The sequence below is a fragment of the Carassius gibelio genome, chromosome B9 (assembly GCF_023724105.1).
Source record: "Carassius gibelio isolate Cgi1373 ecotype wild population from Czech Republic chromosome B9, carGib1.2-hapl.c, whole genome shotgun sequence".
NCBI classification, from domain to species: domain Eukaryota; kingdom Metazoa; phylum Chordata; class Actinopteri; order Cypriniformes; family Cyprinidae; genus Carassius; species Carassius gibelio.
This window is the reverse complement of record NC_068404.1, coordinates 8,931,992-8,958,372: the sequence shown is the minus strand read 5'-3', so window position 1 is coordinate 8,958,372 and position 26,381 is coordinate 8,931,992. Positions and strand designations below refer to the sequence as shown.

The 26,381-nt window shown below is 35.9% G+C and overlaps 1 protein-coding gene across 2 annotated transcripts in view; it reads right to left on the bottom strand.

Moving 5' to 3' along the window:
- The window catches only part of st6gal2a (ST6 beta-galactosamide alpha-2,6-sialyltranferase 2a), a 56,991-nt gene extending 31,382 nt beyond the window's left edge, over positions 1-25,609 (bottom strand). Inside the window, exons 1-2 of one of the 2 annotated variants that reach the window (XM_052565282.1) lie at positions 25,381-25,579; positions 8,539-8,575 (exon numbers count right to left, since the gene is read on the bottom strand). The gene's annotated coding sequence lies outside the window, so the exon portion shown is untranslated. Of the gene's footprint in view, positions 1-8,538; positions 8,576-25,380 lie in introns of both variants that reach the window. The other variant, XM_052565281.1, reaches the window with a different exon arrangement.
- Between the last annotated feature and the right edge of the window lie 772 nt (positions 25,610-26,381).

The following is a 26,381-nucleotide window of genomic DNA, read 5'->3' as shown; positions in this document are numbered from 1 at the left end:
CTCCATTATGGATGACCAGGAAAGAGCCCTCTGAAAGCCTCCCCGCCGCAGTGCAGCGATGAGGGAAAATCAACACAGAGGTCATTTGACTGCATGTACATGGAGAGCAGATTGATGAGCAAACACGTGCTTGCTGTCACACACTGAACCCATTAACCTGAACCCTTCATCTACATTGCTAATGCACTCTGGTAACCAAATCCACCGCCAGGCATTTCTACAGTTGCGCAGGATTCTTTACATCACCGAATCCATAGTCTTCTTCAATAGCGCAGCCGTGGCATCAACCCGAGCCAAGCAGTCCTGCTACATCTTCTCCAACACCTGGGGAGAGAGATCTCTCCTGCGCCTCGGATCTGGCGTCCATTTAGCATTGCACAAATGCACATGAGCTGTACAAATGTGCTGCCTTCACCCAGCTGGAAAAATGTCTTAAATAAACCAACACAGATTTCACCAGCAACCAGAAATAAAGCCACCATCTGGACCATGTCCCCGAGAAAGAACAGAGACAGGCAGAGGAAAGGACAAAGACGACAGCAAAGAAGGAAGGTGTTGAAGAGAGGTTCCTCTGAATCACTGGCGTGTGGGCAACTAACTAACTAACTAAGCGGTCATGTTATTTTACGATGCTGTATATTATATATATATATGTGTGTGTGTGTGTGTGTGTGTGTGTGTGTGTAAAAACCCTATTCTGTATATTCTGAAATATTTTAATTCAAAATAACTAATTTTCTATTTTATTAAAAGTAAAAATTGAATGTATTTTTGGTGGTCATACCAGCTATATCAGATAAGCTGATTTGCTGCTTTATACATTTTATTATGTTTAATGTTGAAAACATATATTTGCATTAAAATTGCTTCAAACTGTGGAAGCGTGATATGCTTTATTTCGAGATTATTTGATGAAGTGTTTTTTTTTAAGCATAAATTAAACAAACATTACATTACAAATGTCTTCACTATTACTTTATTTGCTGCATCCTTGCAAAAACTTATTAACACTGAGTGTTATTTTAATAGCACTGAGATAATATTATAGTTTTCACTAATATTTATTCATATTTTTTTTATTACATTTGCTTTATATATTTGCTATATTGTAATTAAAAATGCACAAAAAAATATGAAAAAGACCTAAACATTATTAGTATTATTTTATTTAATTTCAGTTAACATCTTTTTTATCCCAAGTATCAAATGTTATTTTTTATGGTTTTACTTTTAGTAAACTATAATAACCCTGACACACACACGCACACAATTTCTGTCTGGCCCCACTATTTCGGATAAATCTAATTATCCAAAATAGTGACATTAATTAACCACACTAATGGATTGTTAAGAGTTGTTTGTTGGCGCTCTGACCGTGGGCACACATAAACAGTCACTAGTGGCTCAAAACGGAAACCGTAATGGAAGAGGAAAATGGGAATGTTAGACACGAATGTGTGGCATTAAAGCACTCATTTGAAATGATGGGAAAAGGCCAGCTTGTAAAGTTCTAACTGAATTCACACCTCCCATAGCAACAAGCCCCGTTCCCACACACCCATTATTCATAGATTTCGGTCTGATGCCTCTCCAAACGTTTAACGGAATAATCTAACAGAATAATCTAACAGAATAATATCAACTCTGACAGGGAGATGCATTTCTGGGCTGTTGGCAGGCTCTCGTAAATGCTAAGCACCTTTAATTTAGACCCTGTCATGTACTTTAAAGCAAGATAAAGAATCATTTCTTCACACGTATGCTTAAAGGCTGCATGCCGGAGGACGGTATGGAGGATATTGCTCTTCATCCATTTTGTCACAGGACTGTGAAGCATCCATTTCAAAAGCTAATGTGCGAGCCTAGCCGGCACGCATCGCAGGACGCTTTAGAGATGGAGGATACAGACTGCCAGGGGCGTAAACATCCTATTTGCTTTCATAAGGTAATTAGAAAGCACTCTCTGAAGGTATGAGACCACGAGCAATCTGATTATATAATAACAATACCTGGATGCTTTGTTTTAAAAGGATGTCCACCTTGAGAAATGAGCATCCAGATGAAATGTAATGGATCTCATTTGAACCGCGCTCTTTTATGAGATGGCTTGCGTCTTTACTTGTAATGGATCTCATTTGGACAGCACCACTTTACGAGATGGCATACTTATTTACAGGCAAGCAATTCTACCCGCACCAGCACAAAATGCATAATAGGGAAATAATTGGGTTCTGTGACAGAGAGAAAATGCTTTAGAACACACACTCGTGCGTCAGAACAAAGTCTAGACTTTGTGAAAAGAGTTTCAAAGCAGCGAGCGTTTATAACCTGATTGACATTTATTTTTGCAGATGGCTTTATGAAAACAATAGAAGCCAGAGAAAGTCAAAATCAGATTTTTTTTCCACATGTGACACAGTTTCACCAACTGTGTGTAACCAAAACTAATGAAAACGAGTGGGTGCAGATGTCTGATCAAATACAGCTGATTGCCATATTGTGAAACCTGAAAGCAACATTTGCTACTTGTGAAACCTTTATGCAAAATTTAGGTGTGTCATAACTCTAAAGATACCGTTGCGATCTACATCTTTTTTTTTTTTTTTTTTTCTAATCTGTTCATACCATCTTGGGGCTCGTCAGTGTGAGCATTTTACTCGCATTTGCAACTTATGTATTCAGGAGCAAGGGTGCAACTTTGTCATTATGAAATTTGGGGCATATTATAGTATAAAAACTTATGTTTAAAAGGTTTTAATTTTGGGGACGGAAAAATCGGAAGGCTGAAACCGTCTGATGTTGTTATTAAACTTCAAAAGCTATGATTTAACTAAATATGATAGCTGCACATTTCAAAGGAAAAATTGCAGTGCTTTCATGTGTTTGCCAAGCTGTTTGCAATCAATGAATAACATGCATTTATGAAAAGCGACTGATTACTATTGTTACTGTCATTGAGCTCTACTATAAATTCATTATTATATGGTTTACTTTCTGGTGTTTTTATTTTAATGTTTCATGTTGTTAAAGTGAATATTTCATCTTATCCTCTATCCCTTATATGTTTGAAAGAGCAGTCAGCAAGACATTTCAAAATAAGAGTCTCAGTGTATGCATGCGTCTTAAAACAGAAATGCTTAAAATCTATTGTACGGCTTGTATTCTAAAAGATTAAATCACTTGTGTCTCCTCTAAATGTCTCCTCTTATACTTTCATTAAATAAAAACTCACCATTTAATAAATTTTCATTGCTCCCCTAAAGATATTTTCTTAAAAAATTAACTAAGGAGTATATGTGCTCCTTTGGAAAAGCATCAAGCCAGCCACAAGAATCCAGAAGGGAATCATACCAAGTTTCCTTTTTTTATTAGGAGTTTTAAAAATTCATAACTTCACATGATATCTCTGCCATAAACAAGTCAGGGTCAAAATGGGTCCGTAAAAGCCAACAACAGCAAATCATTTAAACGCAGTAAAAACCAGATGTTGCATCATATAACCTACAGTAGCTATCACATCTGACATGCACAGATGCCAGGTTTACATTTACATTTATTCATTTAGAGGATGCTTTTATCCAATTTACACATGATATATATGTCAGAGGTCGCATGCCTCTGGAGCAACTAGGGGTTAAGTGTCTTGCTCAGGGACAGATTGGTGTCTCAGTGGATTCAAACCCGGGTCTCTCACACCAAAGGCATGTGTCTTATCCCCTGCCCCAGGTGTGCAGAGAGTGATTTGGCACATACAAAAATTAGAAAGTAAGATTACAAGTAAGATTTTCATAGATGCAGTACTTGTTTACAAAAAAAACCCATACAATTAAAAATAAAACAAATGTTTTAATCAGTTCAATTGCCATCTGTGTTGTGACGGAGTTTCGAAAGTACAAATGACCATAGTTATGTCCAATTAAGCGTCAGTTTACATTTAAATAGTCAGATTCTGTCAGTCGTTTTAAATAACATCAAATGAGCATTTGCATACATATCTACACATAAAAATAACTACTGGCCTTGAAATGCCATGTGAAAATGAGATTTAGGACCAAAAACATTTCTTATTTGCCATTTAGTCATTATAATCTGATGATAATTACAGCTCTAGTCACGGTTATGATTCAAACCGCGACTTGAGCAGGACATCAATGCAGAGGTCTTTGCTTGACATGCTGCGGCACTAAAGGAGCAACACTTTCATTAGAGAGCTGTAATTCATACACCGTATTGATCCGTCTGCAGTTTATGATGACGGAAACATGAGCGCCTTCAAATCATTGTCAAAATGAGCCAAACCCTCGAGCGATTCAATACCTCAGCGGAAAAAGGGGAAAAGAGGGGGAAGAAAGTAAGGCTGTAGACAACGTCAGTGAAAAGAAGATCGATCTGGAAATGAATGCCTAATTAAAGAGAAAGTTCAGCCACAAAAGAAAATTGCCATCATTTACTCCCACACCGTTTTCAAGACCCACAATACCTTTTGTTGCTTTTTCATACAATGAAAGTGAACCAATTCGGGTCACCATTTGCTCTGAATACACTGTATGGAAAAGAGCAGCATGAACATTCTTCAAAACATCTCCTTTTGTGTTCCACAGAAGCAAACACATAATGGTCACCACCACACAGGTTGAAAGTCATGCAGAGGAGTAAAATGATGACAGATTTTTAGGTCAAACACTCTTTTGAGCCAAGATGAGAGTTCATCTTTGTCTTTGTGTAGGTGATGAGTAATCGCCTACATATAAAAGGACGAGGGGGGGAGCACAGTCAAGCAGCTATTGAATATCCCACCACATGCTCCCCTCTTTCCCGAGGTCTTGTGGAACTTGAGAGCCGACTCATAATTGCACAGTGCCACACAAGAACCCTGGAATGAGGCATGATTCATGTTCATGCGTAATTTAACACCATAAAAAAAAAAGAGAAGGTAGAAAAACAACAACTTGATAACGAAAAAGCACCACTTACCAACGTTAATGGTTTTTGAGTGTTGCAGGTGTGTTAGTGCCGTGGAATGTCGAAGTTGCGGTGTCTCTAATGCCTCCCAACAACTTCGCTTTTACATTACATACACACTGCTCTCAACCTCTGCTGCATCTGATCCAGAGAGCCGTACAGGCCCTGGGAAAAGAGGGCAAGACAGGACCCCTATGAAGTCAAGTCAAAGGGGCTTTACATACTGAACATGGACAGCTGTGAAGCGTTTCACTCCCATTCCTCATCTGTCTGAGAGTGAGGGATCTCTGGTTTCAGCACTATTTTTGATCAGGACTAAATCATCAAATTTAAATAAGTCTGGCTCAGCTTTTTGCTCTCCTCATATTGAACTTGAACAGAAGTCTGAACAGGAAGGGCTGCTATAATCCCCATAAACAGCAGTGTGACGTAAATGTTGGCAGTAAAACTTGAACCCTGATGTCTGAACATACTCGATCTGTTCCAAAACCCTGTGAGCCTATGTAGGCAGCTTTAAAGGCATCCTATAAGGCACAATAATGAGGTAAAGCTATCATGAGGGCTAGTTCACCTAAAATAGAAGTTTGGTAATTATTAGTAATTTAATCGTACTGTAAGTCATTCCAAACAAGAAGTGTTTTGCCCATTATACCACCGTGAGGTTGGTTCTCTCATGACACCAAAACCACTTTTTTTTTCTTCCAACCACGAGGTTTGTTTTTTCATAAGAGGAAGTATGATTCTGCTTCTATTTAGTTTACCATATCTGATGTGCATAAAAAAAGTCTGGGGCCAGATTCATAAAAGTTGAAACAAGTTTACCAAATAAGCCAGGCTCATTTCAGTTATTCAGACTTATTTTGAGCCAAATCAACTGACAAAGTGTCAGACTAACTTAAACCTGGTTATTTGGTAAACTTGTGTTTATGAAACAGCCACCTGGTAATCACAAAGCAACACAGAGATGCACAATACACAGGTATTATATTGTTAATTTGCTTAAAAAATATTCCCTAATTTAATCAGTAAACATTGGATATATAATTAGATAGATAGTTAGATTAATTGTTTTGACATACTTTCTCTATATCTAAAATTAACTTAATTTTTAATTAACACTCACTTAATTAATCGCACTAATAATAATAATAATAATAATAATAATAAAGCTTTAGAAAATTTCCAAATGAATATATTTTCACATCTAAAAACTATGACAGCATAGATTAATACATTAATCAAAAAAAAAAAAAAAAATCTGTGCATCCAAAATAAAATAAATAATAATAATAATAATAATAATACAGTAACAATAATAATAAATACAAGATGGTAGACAGTTTGTTAATTGTTTGATAATTTCACATCATTCTGAGAAGAACTGAATGTATAATATGATATAATATGTATATAACCATTTAATATATATTACCACTGGTTTTGTGGTCCAGGGTCGTGTCAAAATATATGCATATGCACATGTAGTCTACTTGCTGTCCATGTAGAGCAGGACTCTGTAACTCCAGTCTCCTGTGGAGTAGCATGAATCTTAATGACACACCGGTGAACAAGCTAATCAGGTGTTCAGAATTACTTTCACATCTCAGACAGGTGTGTTTCATTAAAGTTAGACTGAGAGTCTACAGGACACCAGCCCCCAGGACTTGAGTTGAAGAGCCCTGATGCAGTGCTCCAGATCAAACACTTATGCGCTTTTCTTTCAGTGAGGTGGTGCCTTTGAAGGCAGCTACCTATCTAGGCAGTAGGCAGCTTACTAGGTTTTGGAACAGAGCTAGTAACTGTGTGTGCACCAAGTTGGTGCTCAACACGAGGTACTGCACTCACCCTGCAGGAGACCGTTTCAGCCCTCATTCCAGCCATCTTGTAGGCTGTCAGTCATACACACACACACACACACACACACACACACAAATGGCAAGCTCCCTGCCTGGTTTTAAACCAAGTCCTCCATAAGGGCTCTCCTCAGAATGACGCACAAGCACAGCAACTATCTCAGAGGAAAGAAAGCAAACAGCTTTGGATCATGTCAGAGCAGAGAAAAATAAAAATGTTTCCCTCTTGGGACTCTGGGATCTCAAATAAATAAATAAAAATGCTACAGTGTCTCCTGTATAGGATTGTTTTTACAATACAGCTGCAAATGAATCATTTTCCATAACTGAATGAAACCGAATGCATGGGATCTCTGGGCATTTAATATTACAATTAAGTTTAACTTGACATTTGTCTTAATGTGCTAGGTCCAAACGAACCCTTCCTCATTTAGTACTTGGTTGATTTTAGAGATGGACAACATATTGGTACATTATTGATTTTTTTGAGCAATATTAGATATTAAAAAAGCTGGTATTGGCTGATTTTGGATCAGTGCTATTTTAGTATCATTGAGGTACTATTAATTATTTATTAACATTATGATTTTTTTGTATTTTTATATTTTTCATTTAGCTGTTTTTTATTGTTTTGTTTTTATGTCTATATAATTTTTATTTCCGTTTTAGTTCTTGTACGACAAAGTTAAACAAAATTAAAATGAAAAGTTGCCAACTTTGCCTTGCAAACTAGCTGTAAATGTAAACAATCTAATGGGTTAACATTTTATTTCAAGTAATACTTTCTTTATGGCTTTAATTTTATTTAACTATAATAACTCTGCTGGACTTTGATCTGTGCCGTTCATTTCCTTTGTTTATATTGAGGTTACCTTTCCCTATCATATAACACTCACTTATTCTATCTATCAGCACAAATTTAATAATAGTGTTGAATGTATTATTTGGCAAAACCTGAAATTAATAAATTTTTCACACTTTACATTACAGTGTTGTATTGCCTAAAGTAATTTTTAAATGTTTAAAAATACTGATTCAAATTTTTAGTCTTCAGTTTTAATTATTTGGACAAAATGCACTAATTTCTTTCACTAATTCTTTTATTTATTTTTTTATTTTTTATTTTTTTTTTACTGGTTATCGGCCATAATACCAACAACAACAAAAAACAGTCTCTTCACTGTTATTTTTTATTTTTTTGTATCAGTTAACATCTGATTGACAACAAAAACAGACCTCTATAATGATAAGATCTGTATGGTACAAATAGAGAAACGCACACCAAAACACCAAACAAACAGAGAGCAAAGCTTGTTCAGGTGAAGGAGGAAGAACCACATGGCCTGCACACACACACACACCTGTACTCACACCGAGCTCCATCTGTTCCACAGGAAAAGTGGATGAACTCTGACCCTGAGGAGTGGTGGTTCAGAAGGCCACTATGTACCTGGGCACAGGATGATGTCTGGTATTCAAACAGGAGACAGACAGTCTCCCTACTGTTCTGATGAACAGAGGCCAATACTCACATACATGACTATTGGCAATCACACCTAAACTGCCACCCACAAATACACCACAGCCCACTACCATGAACCAGGAAGAATATATGAATACACACTCACATAAATACACATGCAGTGCAGATTGAGGGCTTATTATAGCCACCACCTAGTATAACTAAAGGGACAGTTCACCCAAAAAATAATAATTTACTTACCCTCATGTTGTTCCAAACCTCTCTGACTGACTGACTCCTGCGGGTCACAAAAGATGATCATTTGAAATGTAATTCTTTTTATTTAGACAATGCAAGGCTATGACAATCTAATTTAGATCCAAATGTTCTTTAAAATGTGTTTGTTTGTGTCCCACAAAAGAAACTCATACAGTCTATCAACATGAGGACGAGAGTAAATTATTTTTATTTTTTACAGTTTAAGAGCTTGGCCTTAATTAATGTCTGTGTTTTGAAAGAAATTAACAGGCATTCATCAAATACTACTTAATTAGATCATTTAAAAAGATATATAAAAAAATAGTCTTTTGAACTAAGTATTCAGAAAAAAATTAATCTGACCCATTCTCAAACATCTTTTTTAATATATGAAAATAGAAAAGTTATTAAACTGTAATACTTCACATTATTAAAATTTGTAATGTATTTGAGCATGCAAAATTTACAAAGGACACTTCAACTGGCCTAGTGACATCACACTCAACAGCAAAAAACAACACACACACACACACACTTCAACATATCAATACATGCGAAATGTAAAAATATATAATATGCTTAAATTTACTGCAATGCTGCAATCTTGCATATTTAAAGTTTGCATTTTTTTTTTAATCCAGCTAAGATGCCACAACGATCTTCTATTGGTCGTACATCTAGACACAATGTGATGCATACATTCACAGGGCTGAGTTTACCAGACATGAACTTTGGAACACAATCCTGGGTTCCACATTTACATGCATTTGAATAGAAGTCAGTGGAACAAAATGTAAAGTGTGACGGAATGAATAAGTACAAACTTTTCACCAACTCTCAAACACCAGTGCACGCGCACACACACACACACACACACACACACACACACACACTCATGAACAGCGTGTGATGCAACCTCAACAGCCATTTGCAACAAATGAGCAGGTAGCATATTTCACAATTTTCCATCTCCATAGCGTATTTTTGATTTCTTCACATTCAATATAAGGTTGAATCGTGACCACAACAACACAATCGCTTCACAGAGTGGAAACAGCAGGAGTAAAATGACATACAATAAGGGATTTTGTAGATAATGCATGCGGAAAAGCAGCAGGGATATCAGTGGAACAGTTTACAAGTGAAAACGGTGCAAATTATATGCAAGGAAAAAATGTGCACATCACACAGATTGTTCACATATTGAGGCAGGGAATGCACTGACAGCTGATGGAACAAAGAATTTTCTGTCTCTTTTTATGCATGATGGTGCAATCAGTTTGTTGCTGAATGTGCTCTTTTGTCTGAGCTGTGTGCCAAGTAGGGTGGCATTCATGCTACACGCTGGAGTACGGATGAGAGAGCTCTCCGTCAGCAGTCGCCTCCAACGTGCCAAGGCAGTGTCTGATAACAGAGCCAGACTTCCGGATTAAACTTTATTCAGATCTCTTTCATGCTGCTGACCAAACATATATGCAGTGGTAAAGATGATGGGATCAGCCACAACAAACTGAAACAGTCAAAGCTTCCACATAGGGCTGGACAATAATGCAATATCAATATGTATCGCGATATAATTTTTTTTCCGATAACGGTGATATGATTTTTAAACGCATTTATGATATTTCGATACTCATTACCAGTGTTTCCCATATATTGATTTATTTGTGACGTTTGACATCGTTGCATAAACATGAGCACTGCGCGTTTTAAAATCAAAACACGTAGTGGATGTTTTTTATGAATGTATCTCTGAAGGGAAAGGACTGTCTTCGGAAAAGTTTTGATGGCATTTTTATTTGATCTCCTCCTGTTGGCAGAGAATCAGTTTGCATTGTCAATAATTCATGTTTTAGTTGTTGCTTTATTTATAAAAAAAATTTCTGCAGCAACTCAATTTTCATACTCTTTATACTGGCTACACTCTATAAGAATAATCAGCCTACACAACCAGTCAAAGGTTTTTGAACCGTAAGATTTTTTTTTTTTTTAAGAATTCTCTTTGCTCACCAAGCCTGCATTTATTTGATATAAAAGTACAGCATCAGTGAAAGTTTGAAACCTTTTTACCATTTAAAATAACTTTCTATTTGAATATTTTTTCAAGTGTGATTGTGTGTGATTCATTTTCTTTTCTTTTTTTTTTGGGGGGGGGGGGGGGGTTATATAAAATTAATACTTTTATTTAGCAAGGATGTTTTAAATTGATCAAAAGTGATCTATTTCAAATAAATGCTGTTATTCTGAACTTTCTATTCATCAAAAGAAACCTGAACATTTCTACTACGTTGTTTACAACAAATTATTTTCTGAGCTGCAAATCAGCATATTAGAACTATTTTGATGCAAGATGAAAAATGTATGCTGAAAAAAGTCAGAACAGTCGCATGCCTCGATCAAACAGGGTCATGTCATTTAATTTTTAAGATAAAATAATCATACAATTTTACTAAATTTGCTGTAACATTAAGGCTACAAGCCTATGGACAATGTGGGACAACTAATACTGCCTTATTGGTGATAGTTCAGTTAAAAAATAATTATGTCATCATTTATGTATTAATCATCATGTATAATAATTTTTTTCTTCTGCTGTTCCGCAGATTTGTAGTATTACTACAACATTTCACCTCTGCATTACAAATAGCTTTGTTCTTGTCCACAACACTATCTTCGCCGTTTTGCTTGCGAAATCTAAAATGCTTTCATACCTTTGACTTTTTATGTGAAGGTGGCATCAACGTCGACAAAGCGCCTGAAACTGCCATTTTAAGCACTGAATTTATGATTAATATTTAAAAAAAAAAAATTAAATAGCAAAAATATTTTAAAATGTTACTGTTTTTGCATCAAATAAATGCAGGCTCGGTTAGATGAAGATAATTCTTTATAGACAATAACAATCTTACGGTTCAAAAACTTTTGACTGGTAGTGTATGTTAGCTTATAGTTTGAAGTCAAAGATATTAATATTAATTACGTGAGTCTGAGAAGATTATATGACATTGATTTCACATTTCTTGTTTGTATGAAGACTACTTACAAATAAAAGGCGAACATTAAATTTATTTGTGCGTTTTTTTTTTCTTTATTTCAAAAATATTATAATGTATTTATTATATGTGGTGTCAGACTTGGCAAATTCATTTCACATAAGTTTTTATGTACAGTCATCAGTTGTGTGTGTTCTTGGCCGTTTTAACAAGGATTTTTTTTTTTTTTTTTATCAAATCAACCAAAATTAAGAAATATTTTGTGATATAAATTTTGGCCATATCGTCCAGCCCTATTTCCACAGGAAGTGTGCTCCAAATACACTTCTGCAGTAACACAAAGACGATTACTGGTTTTAACTGACTGGATTAATTCATGTTATCACAAAACAATGCATGATGACTGATCACATGAAAAAAGATTGAGGTCAGAAAAAAAAAGCTGACATGTTTTTGAAAATCACCAAGTCTGCAGTACTGTCTTTAGTGTCACATGACCCTTCAGAAATCATTCTAATATGCTGCTCAAGAAGCAGTTCTTATTATTATCAATGCTGAAAAGAGTTACATATCGTACACTGATTCAACCTGCAGTGTACAGACATGTTTTAATAATTAATTATGGCTTTACAGCAATAATAAATGTTGTATGAGGTGGCAGCATGAATAATGAAGTCATTATGGTATTTTGGAATTAACTATGGTTGCCATGGTGAATATCTTTAAGGGTTTTAGTGCAACAAAATAGAAAATATGTCTTGATCAATTCAAAATCAAGATTACATTTTGGGGCATTTTAATTCATTTCTAGATGGTTTTAGCAAAACCGGTTATATACATAAAAATAGGTAGCTATATATAGATAGATAGCTTTAGATCGATAGATAGCTTTAGATAGATAGATAGATATTATATTATTATATACCAAAATAGATCAATTCCTTAATGGAGCATTTAAATGAGATAATTTTAACTAATATAGTAATATAATATAGTAATAAACCAAAATAGACAAATTACTTATTAAAGCAGCATTTACACTAGATCACAAATTTTAACTATTACATTACATTATTATTCAAAATAAACCTAAATACATGAATTATTATTTCAAAGGAGCATTTCAGAATTTTAACTAAATTCTGTTAAACAAAGAAAACTTTTAACGGAGATGGTATTAACCACCGGGTTAAGATATTTAACCGTGACACACAGGGAACTGGATAAGAGTGGTATTTCCAGAAACAGAATGGGTAAAAGCTATGAAATGAACGTCAAAAACATAGCGCTGAAGAAATGTTTCCAGGAAGTACAAAATGAACTTCTCAGCGGTCGTTTCTTACAAATTACTGAGAGCTCTGCGTCTCAAAGACAGCGCTCTACCTCCGCTAACAGTGGGATGATGGCTTCTCAATAGTTTCCTGGGAGCAACAAAGGTCTTCACACAGCACAGACTGTCATCCAGCCGACACACGACAAGTTCCCCAAGACACGTCAAGGTGAAATATATAACACTCCTGCCTACTGGAATCAGCGAGATCTGTAATACCTGGAAAAATCCATCAGCATTTCCATATCAACCACATCTGCTTGGTTGGCATAGGTACAATAAATAAAGCCTTTTTGATTACAAATATCAACTTCAAATCGTATTGGGTTGCAACATCAAACATAACAGCTCATGAAAGTGACTTATTTGCAAGGAAAATTACATAAGAAAATTTGACACAACAGATACTTGAAAAATGCTTTAACAAAACATCCTCTCTGCAAGAGTGCGAACAGGCAGGCGTATGAGTTTGTGCATGCATTGACAAACAGAAATGTCTGACCCCATTAACTGCACGTTTGGAGCAAGCTGCAAACGGACCGATCTGATAGCTCCTGGGCCGGATGACATGCAGAGGTGTTGTGCAAATGTAAAAATGCCTCAAGCTATTTTGCAATAGCTTCTTCTGTGCTGTTACGCAAGAACTGTTGTACATTTGAGTAACAATATTATGTTTACACGCAGCCACATAATTGTTTATATAATCGGATTGTTGGCTCAATCGGACTGAAAAGCCTTCATGTAAACACCTCAATCAATTCAACAGATCTCAATCTGAACTAAATTTCGATCGGATATTAAGGAGTGTAGATCTGAAATAATTTCATCAACAAGAAAAAAAAATAATAATAATTTAACACTTGAATCCAACTATTTTCCTCAAAGGAAAAATACTTTGTGCCGTGTTTAGGGCTGGGCGATATATCATATTAATTGTAATAATCCAGTGATTATTAGAAATTACCCTCCTCCATCCCCAGCTCCTCCTTTTGCCCCAGTCAGGACTTTGCTTTCTGATATTCCTCATTGAATCTGACTCCTTTTCAGTGGAATATTGCTGTTACACTTCAATAACATTAAGTACATTAATGATATCTGCTTCAATTCAAGCAGATTGGGTGGGTTATTATTGCCCAGAACAGAACCATTATGCCAAACCAAACTGTATGCTAAGTGTCAATCATTTTGACGATTCATAATTCATTCATAAATCTAACTACTATACCAGCTGCATTCCTTACTGTCAATTAGCAGCAAATTAGGAGTTTATTAGAAAAAAGTTTTTTTTTTAAAAGTTTTTAAATAGACACAATTTGGAAGGATTACATTTTAAGTTTTAATTACTTCACCCATAACCAAGGTTATTGAAAACATTAGGCACTTTACTTGCATTTAATATGCCTTTCATGCATATTAAATAAAACAATTTCTGTAAATGTAAAATGATATTTTAAAAAATTAAATCGCTAAGATCGGTCATAAAATTGGTATGCTGAAATTATATTTTGGTCTTTTGGCCCAGATGTACAAAGTCATAAACACATGCTTTTCACACAGTCTGCAAGCAGTGTAAGCAGAGTCTTTGATCACAAACTTCTGTCTGCAAGGCAAGTCATCTGTGCATAGTATTTTCGACACTGCAAATTTAGCAATTACCTGAACATGCCACTAAAGCGACCTGCTCACACCCATCTCAGGGGTTTACAAGCTTTCCCTTAGACTCAATTACACTTGCTTTGTGTACTTCTAATAGACGTTCATTCAATTTCATTGTGGTCCAAAGCCCATCCCAGACAAATGTACCCTCTTGGCGCTCGAAGGTCTGGACCAGAACCTCTGCGTTTGCCTGTCATCTAAAATTACACTCTTGTCTCCCCGGGGCCAGAGTCTGGCTGGTGTTATGCAGCGGCTGCCCCTGACACCTGACAGCCCATTAGACAGCGGCACAGAGAGCAGTGTAAAGCAGCGACACACAGGCCTGTGTGTGAGCCATCCATCCCTCCGTCACCGTAATGGATGGCTCAGACGGCTTCACGCTCTGCCAGCCACCGAACCTACCCAAGTCAAAACTGTAGGGATGTCAAAAGCACCAGAATTTTGGTAAGAAAAAAAACTAAATTAATCAATCAATAAAAGTACCGATCCCAGTATTTTGACTGTGCATCTTTAAAGCTTTAGAAACAAGTAGCCTTTTGCACAAGAGTATAATAAGTAAAACATTTAAATGTGTTCAAAATAATGACTAGTTTTGACCCACTTTCCACTCACACTGCGAATATTACACTAATATAATCAGGCCTTTCACATATTCCCTCTCATTCTCTCTCTCTCTCTCTCTCTCTCTCTCTCTCTCTCTCGATATACTAATCCTAAAAGAACTTTATGAACTTTAATAGTGCTTTATAATATTTTAGGATTTCGGTAAAAAAAAACAAACAGCTGTAGACAGTATAGGATGCTCAATAAGCTTTTCACATGTTTTGGATCAATTCAAATAATTACATTTAGGCAATTAAATCACAAGTCTCGGAAATTGTAAAACTCATTAATAACAGCATAACCTACAGAATTCATACAAGAGAAACTTCTAAACCGTAGATGAGACTTCAGTATAGTCAGTCAAATGCTATCAGGAGCTCAGGATTTCAAAATGATATATTTTATTTATATTGATAAATCGTTCACTTGTTCGGCACATGCTTGAATTAATAAATGTTTATAAATTTTTCAGTAAAAGTTTTCAGTTTGGTGTTAAAGTTTGACAGATTTTTCACTTCCACACATTTTACTTTTTATACACTAAAATTAGTCGTCACAGTTAAATTTACAAATATCTTTGTGAAAGAACAACAAAAGACATTCATTGACATCTGGAATCTTTGTCCTCATACCAAAAGTAATATGATTTGCTATGGAGAATCAAATAATTTCTCTAAACGGTGTTAGGAATTAATACAGACGTCAAATAGAGATAATCTCAAAGAACAGATGGAGATGTCATAAAGCTCGGAAATGATTGACAATGACGCTTCTTGCATTAAGACCAGAGAGACTATGACTCACTGCCACAAAACAGCACAGCGCTGAGTTCAAACAGAGAATCCTTTATCATGTTTCCTCAAAGTTTGGGACTTGAATGAGACAGTCAGCGGTTCAATTAAACTCTAATAAAACTATAGCGCACAACCCCAGAGAAGGGAAAGAAAATATTGTTAACATGCAATGATTCTTTTCTCTTTGAGTCTTTAGAAGTCTCTTTCCAGTGTTTACAACAGCAGGAGCTTTTCATTTCAGTTCTGGGCTTTTTGATGTGCTCAGCTCCTGAAATTGTCGACACACGTTCATATGAATCTAATGCTTTACCCACCGCAAGCCAACTACAAAGGAATCAAAAGTTCAGATTTGTGTACTTACAGCTCATTGTTCTCTGTGTGTCATATACGGCAGACTTTGGACTGTAGCATGAAGGGTAAAGCAGAAGCTCAAGTCTAATCCCAAGTAACGGTGACCCAGGAACTCTATAATTAGCATACTGTAAGTCAGACTGTAAATCTTTGTCATTCGCAGGCTTGTATTTTCTTCAGAGATACCAAAGCCTGGATGGAAAAGACACATTATGATGACTGAACAATTTTGAAGTAATCAGCCATCTTGATTACTTTGGCTAGCATTTCTATATATAGACCAGTTATCAGCTAACAGATATGTGATAGAGATGGTTATCTCATAAAATGTCACTGCTTGTTCAGTTTTAGGGCATTTCATCCAGTCTGACTTACACTATACTAATTATAGAGCCAAGTCCCATGGAGCACCCTAAGGTTAAATTTACTGCACTGTGGCACAATAGGAACAGGCTAGATTTTGATAACCATAAGTATTGAGTTCCTGGGTCACCGTTGCTTGGGATTAGACTTGAGCTTCTGCTTTTGACCTTCAAGCAATGGCCCATATATGACACACAGAGTACAATGACCTGCAAGTACACAAATCTGAACTCTTGATTCCTTTGTAGCTTGCTTCCGGCTGGTAAAGCATTACCTTTATATGAACATGTCTCGACGATTTCAGGAGCTGAGCACATCTAAAAGCCCAGAACTGAAATTAAAAGCTCCTGCTTTTGTAAACATTGAAAAGAGACTTCTTAAGACTCATACAGAAAAGAATCATTACATGTTAACAATATCTTTCCCTTCTCTGAGGTTGTGCTCTTACGAAAAATAACCATGGTTTTATTACAGTAAAACTGTAGTAACCCATGGTTTTTTGGCGTGTTGACTACCATTTGTATAACCACGGATTTACTACAAATACCATGGTTAAACTATGGTTAATATAGCAAAACCATGGTTATTTTGTGGTTAACATGGTTTAACTATAGTAACCATGGTTTTTTGGTTTTATTTGTAGTAAAAACATGGTTAATTTTCATAAGGGTAGTTATAGCTATGTGGTCCATCAGTATTATAAGCAGTTTTTGCATTGCTCAAAAGCTAATTAAATGGCAAATTCAACAGGCAAAACACCACTATCACTAGGAATTGGGAAATTAGCAAGTTGTATGCACACAAAATCAGAGACCAGGATCAGGATTTTGCTCAACCATACCTGTTAGAACACTGAGGACTGTGGCTATTATGGCAGTAAAGGATACATCTATTCTGCCTTTAAATATCGACCAGATGAAGGTATGTCAGGAGGCAGGAAGTGAAGCTAACATTGGGTTTGACTTCCTACCTTGGTTGTGTTCTACGTTTGTGTTCTCCAAAAGGCAACATTTTCCAGTTTTGGATGTAGCCATCAGTTCAGCATAGATTCTGCTCCGGTATCAAACACACTTGTTCTGTCTAATCGTATTGGAAACATGCTTGTTCTTAAGCTCTCGGTTGCTATTGAGAACATGCTTGTTCTTAAATGATAGTTGTATTGTCGGAAACATGCTTGTCCCAGTGCTATCTGATTGTTAATGGGAAAATGCTTGTTTTAAAAGTTGTAGTCATATTGGGAACATGCTTGTACTTACCTGGTCATTATTGGGAACATGCTTGTTCTTAAGTTGTCTAGTAGTATTGGGTATATGCTTGTTCTTAAGCTACCTGATCATTACTGAGAACACGCTTGTTTTTAAGTTATAGCTGTATTGTTGGGAACATGCTTGTTCCAGTGGAATCCAGTAGAACATGTTGTTTAAGCAGGTAATGGGAACATATTCATTAGGCCATTTGTTAAAAGCAACAGGATTGTTGCTACGAGTTACGTGGGTTTTATTTGTTGGCAACATATTTGTTTTGGTCACTGATTAAGGGCAACATGCTTGTTGCTTAAGGCTTTGCTATCAGTTTGTGTTGGGGGATATCACCATATGGTTTTGTTTTGGGGGGTTATCGCTGGTCTCCCTGCTCTTATCCATGCTAGGCAGCATGAATGCCTAGGGAGTTCTTGCCCAGAACTGAACCATACCGCCAATCCAAACTGTATGCTAATTGTCAGTCATCTCTGACGACAGTGGTCCTGAAATAACCGTAAATGTTAACCGTTCCAGAGCTAACGAAAAGTTGAATTATTAACTAATGTCTAATGAAAAAATGTGCAAACTGTAATGAAGCAGAGATCAGTTAGTTCCTCACTTTCCACGCTGATGCTGAGATTGTTCGCTAGCTTCAGTGAAAGTAGGGCTGGGCGATATGGCCAAAATTTCATATCCTGATATAGCTCATTTGATATCCCGATAACGATATACATAACGATATAGCAATTTTTCTGTTAATTGAGTTTATGAATAGTCTATATAAAATTGCAATGTGGAAATGCAGTTTGAAATGATATACAAAACAAATAAAAGGTAGTATGGACTAAATATTTATTTTATTTAGAACCTTATTTTCAAGCAAGACTGTTGGTCATGTTAACACCTGCCATTAAAATATTTCAACCCGCTATTATCGACCGTGTAGATATGCTTGGCAATAGCAGAAGTGATCTCCTTCCATCTGCGGGAGCTATGACTATATGGTGTGCCACGGGTAAAAGCCTGTGGTGCCGTTCACATATTGCGTATTTTGTGCGCTCAAGATCGTTATTTCCAATGTAGGCGCACGGTATGCGCGGTCATAATGGAAGCGCGGTGAGATGCACCCGTTTTTTCCAGGCGCGTCCGCACCGCATCGAGTTAAAAACATTTCAACTTTTTCATCCGTTTTAGGCGTCCATGCAACAGAAGTCGCCCCTCTTTTAGGTACAAGCTCCTCGGTTTGGGTTGGCTGGTCATCTTGTTGAGAATTACCCTGGTCTGAACCATGTCTACTACCGTCTTCCTTCATGTTTGTTTATGTATTGCAGCGTGCATGGGCATGCCGTTGCGTGAGGTGCATCTTGACGTAAAATTCTGCCGTAAACGCCTTATCGTGGCGTAAACGATAGAGCCTTATATAAAACGATAGACATTTTCTATCGTCCAGACGATATATTTCGTCATATCGCCCAGCCCTAAGTGAAAGTATAACATGCATAGCGTTTTCGACTCGTGCTTTACGCGTCACGCCCTGATGTCACGTGTCGTTACGGGATCTTTACGGGTTTTGTGTGAAAGCACGCACATATTCCGGGTAATCACTGGCAGTGTGAAAGTGCAAAATCTAGCGACCCGGGAACAATTGCCGGGACACATTACCCGTGTATTTCCCGGAATCGCATTGTGAAACTGACGTTGAAAACTCACGTTAAATATATTTTAAAACACATATATGAAGTTATAGTGAAACTATTTACATTTCACTGGGAGCCATTGCCCCACCTGTAGCTTCACCACTGCTCTCAACTAGTGCTGTAAAATATATGTGTCAGTTGGTACATTAATAATAAAATTAACTGATTTGTATACAAACACTTAAATTACACTCAATGACATTTTCATGATAATATATTGACAGTTACATCATTATATTTCTAGTCAAATTCATTTTTTGAAATCATAATTTTATAGATTTACTCACATGTAGCATACATTACACTGAAGAATTATGATACTATAATGCTTTATAGTGCATATATTTAGTAAAATGTCAGTCAGTTAGTGTTTTTTAGCTACTTAACGATTTTATGGTCACCAAATAGTTTTTTTTTCCTGAGGTAAATATGACATTAAGTGACACCCCAAAATGGCATTTATTATTGGAATACGGTTTAAAAATAAATAAATAAAAATAATTCTTATCAAAAGTTATAAAGCCCAAAGCTTTTTGCAATTTATTGGATGTTCCATTCATTAACAGGAAACAGGCTATTTAAGAATCAATATCGTTTCATAAAAATGAGAATCGATTAAAACAGAGAAATTAATATTTTTTTCCTAGCCCTGTACCTTTGTATCTTTAGGTTCGGTGCTAAACAAAATGACAGTGTAAACTGAGCGAACCAGGGCCAAATTAATCATTTGCTTTTTTTTTCTCTTTTTTTTTGTGTGTAAATAAACCCAAAGACTACAGCGACCACACCATTGTGCGAATATAGGCACTGTTGAGCATAAAACTCAATTTTCATCAACTGAACAGCCAGACTCAAACTCAATAGACAAACATTGACACTCCATTTATCAGAAGACATAAGAGCATGTTGACAAATGGGGCTGCCAAATTACATAAAACAGGGAGCGAAATCAGTACAGTACCATACAGAGAGAGCTAAAGCGGGGACACCAAAAGGAACATAACACAAAGAGATATCAGAATCACTTTTAAAAGGCATGTCCTACAAAGCCTACAAATAACCAAAAGGCACACAAAACTGACAATATTCTTCTTATATTAAAATTTAAATATGCATTATCATTTCAATAGGTTCATGTGCATCTTTTTACCCAGGCTAGATGCCTGTAGCTTATTTAACAACAACGTGGTGGTTTGTAATTATCGCAGCGTTCTCCTCTGCAAACAACACTGAAGAAACTAGAGAAAATAGTGTTTTGACTTTGGATTCTTCATGCAGAATTAATAAGCACTGAATATTTCATAGAAAAAAACAAAGCAGAATATGGTTGTATTTGAGCAATTTTTTGGCAAAATACAAGACACATCAGTATGACCATTTGTGGTACTTTAGGTGTTCTTTTATTAAGACAAAATGGCATTAAGCTAAAAAAAACTTCCAAACTGTCTAGAGCTGCAACAACTAATAGATCAAATCGATTATCATCAATAAGATAATGATAACCATCGACAATTCTCATTATCGATTAATTGGGTCTGCCCACAGTGCACGTACAACTGCAGCCGGTCACATTAAATTACAGCAATGAATAATGCATTTCTATGGACAAAATGCATCTACAAATATTGAAGCAAACAGAATGAGCTCCTGCAGGAAAAGTATGTGATCCAAGCTGCCCAAAACATGATACATCTTTATTTTAAGCTTCAAGCTTATGCATTAGCATAATGGCTTGTCTGTCAGGCTCTTTTACAGATGTGTGTGTGCGTCCAAATTTTTTTTTAGTCAACATATCCTTAACTGTAAATGTCAGAGATTTACTCAAGCCTTTCCATTTTTGCATAAAAGCCCGCCCCTGACAGTCAGTGTTAAGTTGAAATATTTACTGCAAGAGCGCCGGCGCAGCAGGCGCACTAAACAGACAGAACACAGAAAGGCAATGGAGACCATATTCAATGCAAAAACATTAATTCTTCTGGTATATCTGTTGTTGAACATTAAATTTATGTTTAAGTGTCAACATGTAATTTATGAGAGTACAGGGACAGCAGCGTGTTATTGTCTGAATATAAATACCAGACGCTTTTACAGGATAAAGAAATGATAGTAAGATTAACGCGTGTTCCTTCGTGTTAATTTTTTGGAACTAGAGTTTTAAACTATATTCACTAAGTAGCCTACAGTGATTTTTAACACATTTATTAAAGCAAATTAATGAAAGGTTTTTAACCAATTTTGTAAGGATTGTGCCACTGCTGCTCTTAACTAAAAGTGTATCGGTAATTTCCAAAATATTTTTTTTGCTTTCTGTATTGGTTAGACCTCCAGTATGCGTAAGCTTTTTAGTAACAGTAGTAGGCTATTTTTAATGCTATAATATAATTACTTTTGTTATCTGTGAAAGGCAGAAAAAAAGCTAAGTGCTTTATAGTGTTTTTTTATTCATATACCCAGTTAGTCAAAAAGTACCCAAACAATTGCAGCAAGCATTTGAGCTAAAATGTTTGCGTTTTGTCTTACGACAGGTTGTCTTATAAATTGTTAAGCCCTTTATGTTTTCATAGCATTCAGTTGGCACATTTGTTTTAAGGACATTGAACAAAATGTGCAATAGTGTTTTTGTCAGTTAAATTAAAATAAAGAATATAGGGTTTTAATCCTATTAATAAAAAATAATTTGCCAACTATTCGATTATCAATATAATTGTTAGTTGCAGCCCTAAAACTGTCCTTAGTAGACATCAGCCTGTGGAAAACAATAGTGTTGTATGCCTCAACAAATGGGTAGCTGCACCACTAAATGGCAGGACAAATTGTGCTCAAATAACCAACAAAACCTTTGGTCCTTAACACTGAAGAACTGAGATTTTTGCTAGCATGTAATAACATCCATTACGCTGTCTGTTCCAGCTCTGATGTTTGTGCTGTCCGTCTGAAATGACCTTGTGCTATGTAAGAGATTTTATTGTTTGGCAGGTTAAGGTTACAGCGGTTGTTGTGTGGTAATTACATTTGCCTGATATTGTGTGTGTACATTGGGATGTAATGACTTATGACTGATTAAATCTGCAAATCAGCTGTGCTGAAGTTCTTCACCCTGTTGCCTTTTCTAATTACCTCAACCTGATTGCAGCTCCGCTGTTCTCTTTTTTCAATTGTGAAAAACACCCACACAACAAAGAATGCTCCATTGCTTCGAATAAGAAAAGAAAAATGCAAATCTGCCATGTGACAATGTCACATTCAACATGCAAAACAAAACCCTTATGGCCATTTCAAGACAAAGATTAAAGAGGAAGAAAAAAGGATGAGTAAGAGGTGTTTAGGATAGGAAAAAAAAGCTTCATTTTGGTTTAGCACATTAATACTGTACATAATTACAATCCATTTCAGTCCAGGTGACGAAACAGTGACCACCAATATGTTGCCAATGTATTGTTAACTATAGTTGGCTAATGGCTATCAAACATTCTTGTTGGAACTGCAATATTTGAAAGAAAATCTAGTTAATCTTGGAAGTATCAGTTAAAATGGGAATATTGTGAATGTTAAAAAACCCTTTTGTAGAGTCCTAAAACAAACAGCTATAACATGTTACATGATTGGGCACATGCATATTGAACATTTAGAGAAGGAAAGAACTCTGACCAGAGAACTATTAAAAGACAACAATGTTCCATTGACCCCACTTATAATCTATACAACATAAAACCCGCATGAACATTGATCAGGAACTGCAGTGATGGTCAATAAGCCACATGTCTGAAACTGAGCTAGTGGACAATAAGGCCAGTATGTGTCATGTTTCATTTGAGAAAAAGGAACTCAAAACAGCAATCTTACAGCATCTACAGCCAGTGTTTGCATATGCAGATCTTACAGTAGCTCCTCTGAGAGCTGGCCTGGAATCAGGATATCTCAAGACCCATGAGCTATGTTAATGCAAGTGTGTTGTAGTTTTGAAACTGGCATAACACTGATCACAGATGACTAGTTATAACAGATCACTACTGTAAAAACAGCCTATTTTTAGATTCTTTAGCTAATACACTCTAAACTCAATATTATGTATGACATACCTAGAAGAACTCATTAAGACTTCACTGATTAACCCGATTTTCCATCTGACAAAAAACATATAGACATCACCGTGCACACGAAGCACTACCAAATGCATCCAGTATGAAAGCCTAGAATTAAATAGCTGTATATACCAATCCTTAATAGATTAATTATAAATGCATTACATCAATTAGTCTCTTATAGCTCTGCAGTGTGTGTATGTGGTTGTGATTTTTGGACAATGTAGGCTTTGTATCTAGTCTTGTTGTTCTGCTACAGCTAGTTTAAAACTGCATCCATAGTCTCTAGACACAATTTCCCATTATAGGCATTTTTTTCCTACTCCAGAAAATGTCCTATTGTTCTTGTGACTTCATCTGGATCGAGTCTGTCACACTGCTTGTTGTTCTTGTCATGCTGGAAAATTGCCTAGATTTAGCCAGATGCACACACAAACATAGACACCATACTTGCATAAACCTTCCATAGTCTTCTACAGTTCCTGATGTAACCACACAAAAACGATTCATTAATAACAGCTAATTTTTTCATCACCAGAGAGGATAAGCACAGCACCAACCTATGATGTGTCAACAGATGCACCAATTATACAGAATTCATCAAAAGGATGCAAATAGACCAGTATCATTATTGTTAATTATTAAAAAATGTGTTTTCATTCATTGAAATACAGCCAGAATTAAATATTAATTTTATATTTTAATGTAACCCAAATGTTATAATAAAAAAAGAAAAAAAGAAATGGCCAAATATATAAAAGGAAATATAAAATTTAATTAAAATGACAACTGAAAATAAATCAATTTCAAATCATCTATATACACTACTACAAAATGTATTCATAATACAGGAAAGTTTGTATGTATGTTTGTGTGTGTACACATATATTATATATACACACACATACATATACATTCATACACATAAATATATATACACACACACACACACATATACATTATTTATATATATATATATATATATATATATATATATATATATATATATATATATATATATATATATATATATATATACACACACACACACACACACACATTATTTATATATATATATATATATATATATATATATATATATATATATATATATATATATATATATATATAAAATAAAAGAAGGCAACACTCTTTCAATTAGGTCTGCATCTATTGCCATTCTAACAAAGAACATTTTCACCATCAATCTATACATGCATATATGTAACATCTAACAACACTGAAATCTGGAAGTGATCCGATCCATTCAAAACTTCCACCCCTACCACCCAACCAGTAGATGTGCTCCCCAGTCTGCTCACCTGGCAGATAAAGGGGTCTTGCCTATGCTGTAGATAGCATCAGACTGCACTTAAGGGCTGCCGTGAGGTATTTAATTGAACTTCAGCATGCATAGCACACGAAGAGCCACTGAACACAGAGGGAAATGGTTATGAAGCACACTGAACTCAACACTGCGTGTGTTTTGAACGCGAACACAGGGTTTACGAGGAAAAGCACTCAGATGTTGTGCAGCCATCACTGCATTGTGTCCACAGAGGCGACAGAACAACGTGCTGTAAATGACGTCGAGCGTGCAAGTAGCGCAATTAAAAACAATCATGCAAAAGAATAAACATATCCTAAAAACATGCACATCATATACTAATCGTCGTTATTATATCTTGCGTTCACAAATCAATGCTAATAGAACGGAGTGCAGCGCGCGGCTTACCTGAGAAATCAGCCCGCGTTCATTGTTCTGTTATAAGCGGGTGATATATTCCTCTCGATCCTTTTCAGCCGCTATTGTTTGCGTGCTTTGATTTAAAAAAAAAAAAAAAAAAACAGAGCTGGAGGCGTGCTGCGGGATCGGTGGTGCTGCTCGAGCGGTAAGGGAGGACCGTGTAGTCGGTGTCTTTGATTCCTCCAGCTCTCGTTGTATTTTATCAGATGAGTTTTGTGGAGGGGCGGAGCCTCGAAGCTGCTTCTTTAAACAGAGCGCTTGATTGACAGATAGCGGCGTTCTAACCATCTCACTGCTCTGTTGGATTAGTTAGGTTGTAAGGTGATGTGTCGAGTAGCTTAAAGAGCGTTAAGGTTAGTCTAGAGCATGTTTTGTTTTGATCAGTAAGGTATTTTACTATTTTCAAATGCACAGTTCATAGTAGCGCCTGCCGTGATGGCTGTCAGTTTTTTGTCTTTGTTTTGCCATTTATAGGCTATGCAGTAAAAAAAAAAAAAACTTCTAGCAGATACACGCTTTCTTACTGACCTACTACAGTTTTTACGGGATAATTTTGATAATTCGTCTTGCTCAGGGGTGTAGACAACGTTAAAATACAGAGCAGCTTCAGAAATCACATATGAGGTCCCTTGTGACCCCCCCCACCAAAAAAAAATATATATCCAAATGATATATCCAAATTCTTTAAAAAATAAAACTGGCATAAATATGAATTAAATAAAAGGTGTTTTGCTTTATAGTATCATACATTTTAAAAGCATTATGTTTTAATAGTAGGACTATTTTGTCTGGTTTTGACTTACCTACTAAAGTACATAGTACTTCTATTTAAAATTATATATAATTTTGATTAGCTTATCAAATTTATATTAGGCATACCTACTAAACTGCAGCTCCTTCATTACATATACACAATTACAAATATATTCAAATACTTGACATAGGCCTACACATTCCAAAAGAATGACACATAAGGAATATTTCGCTGA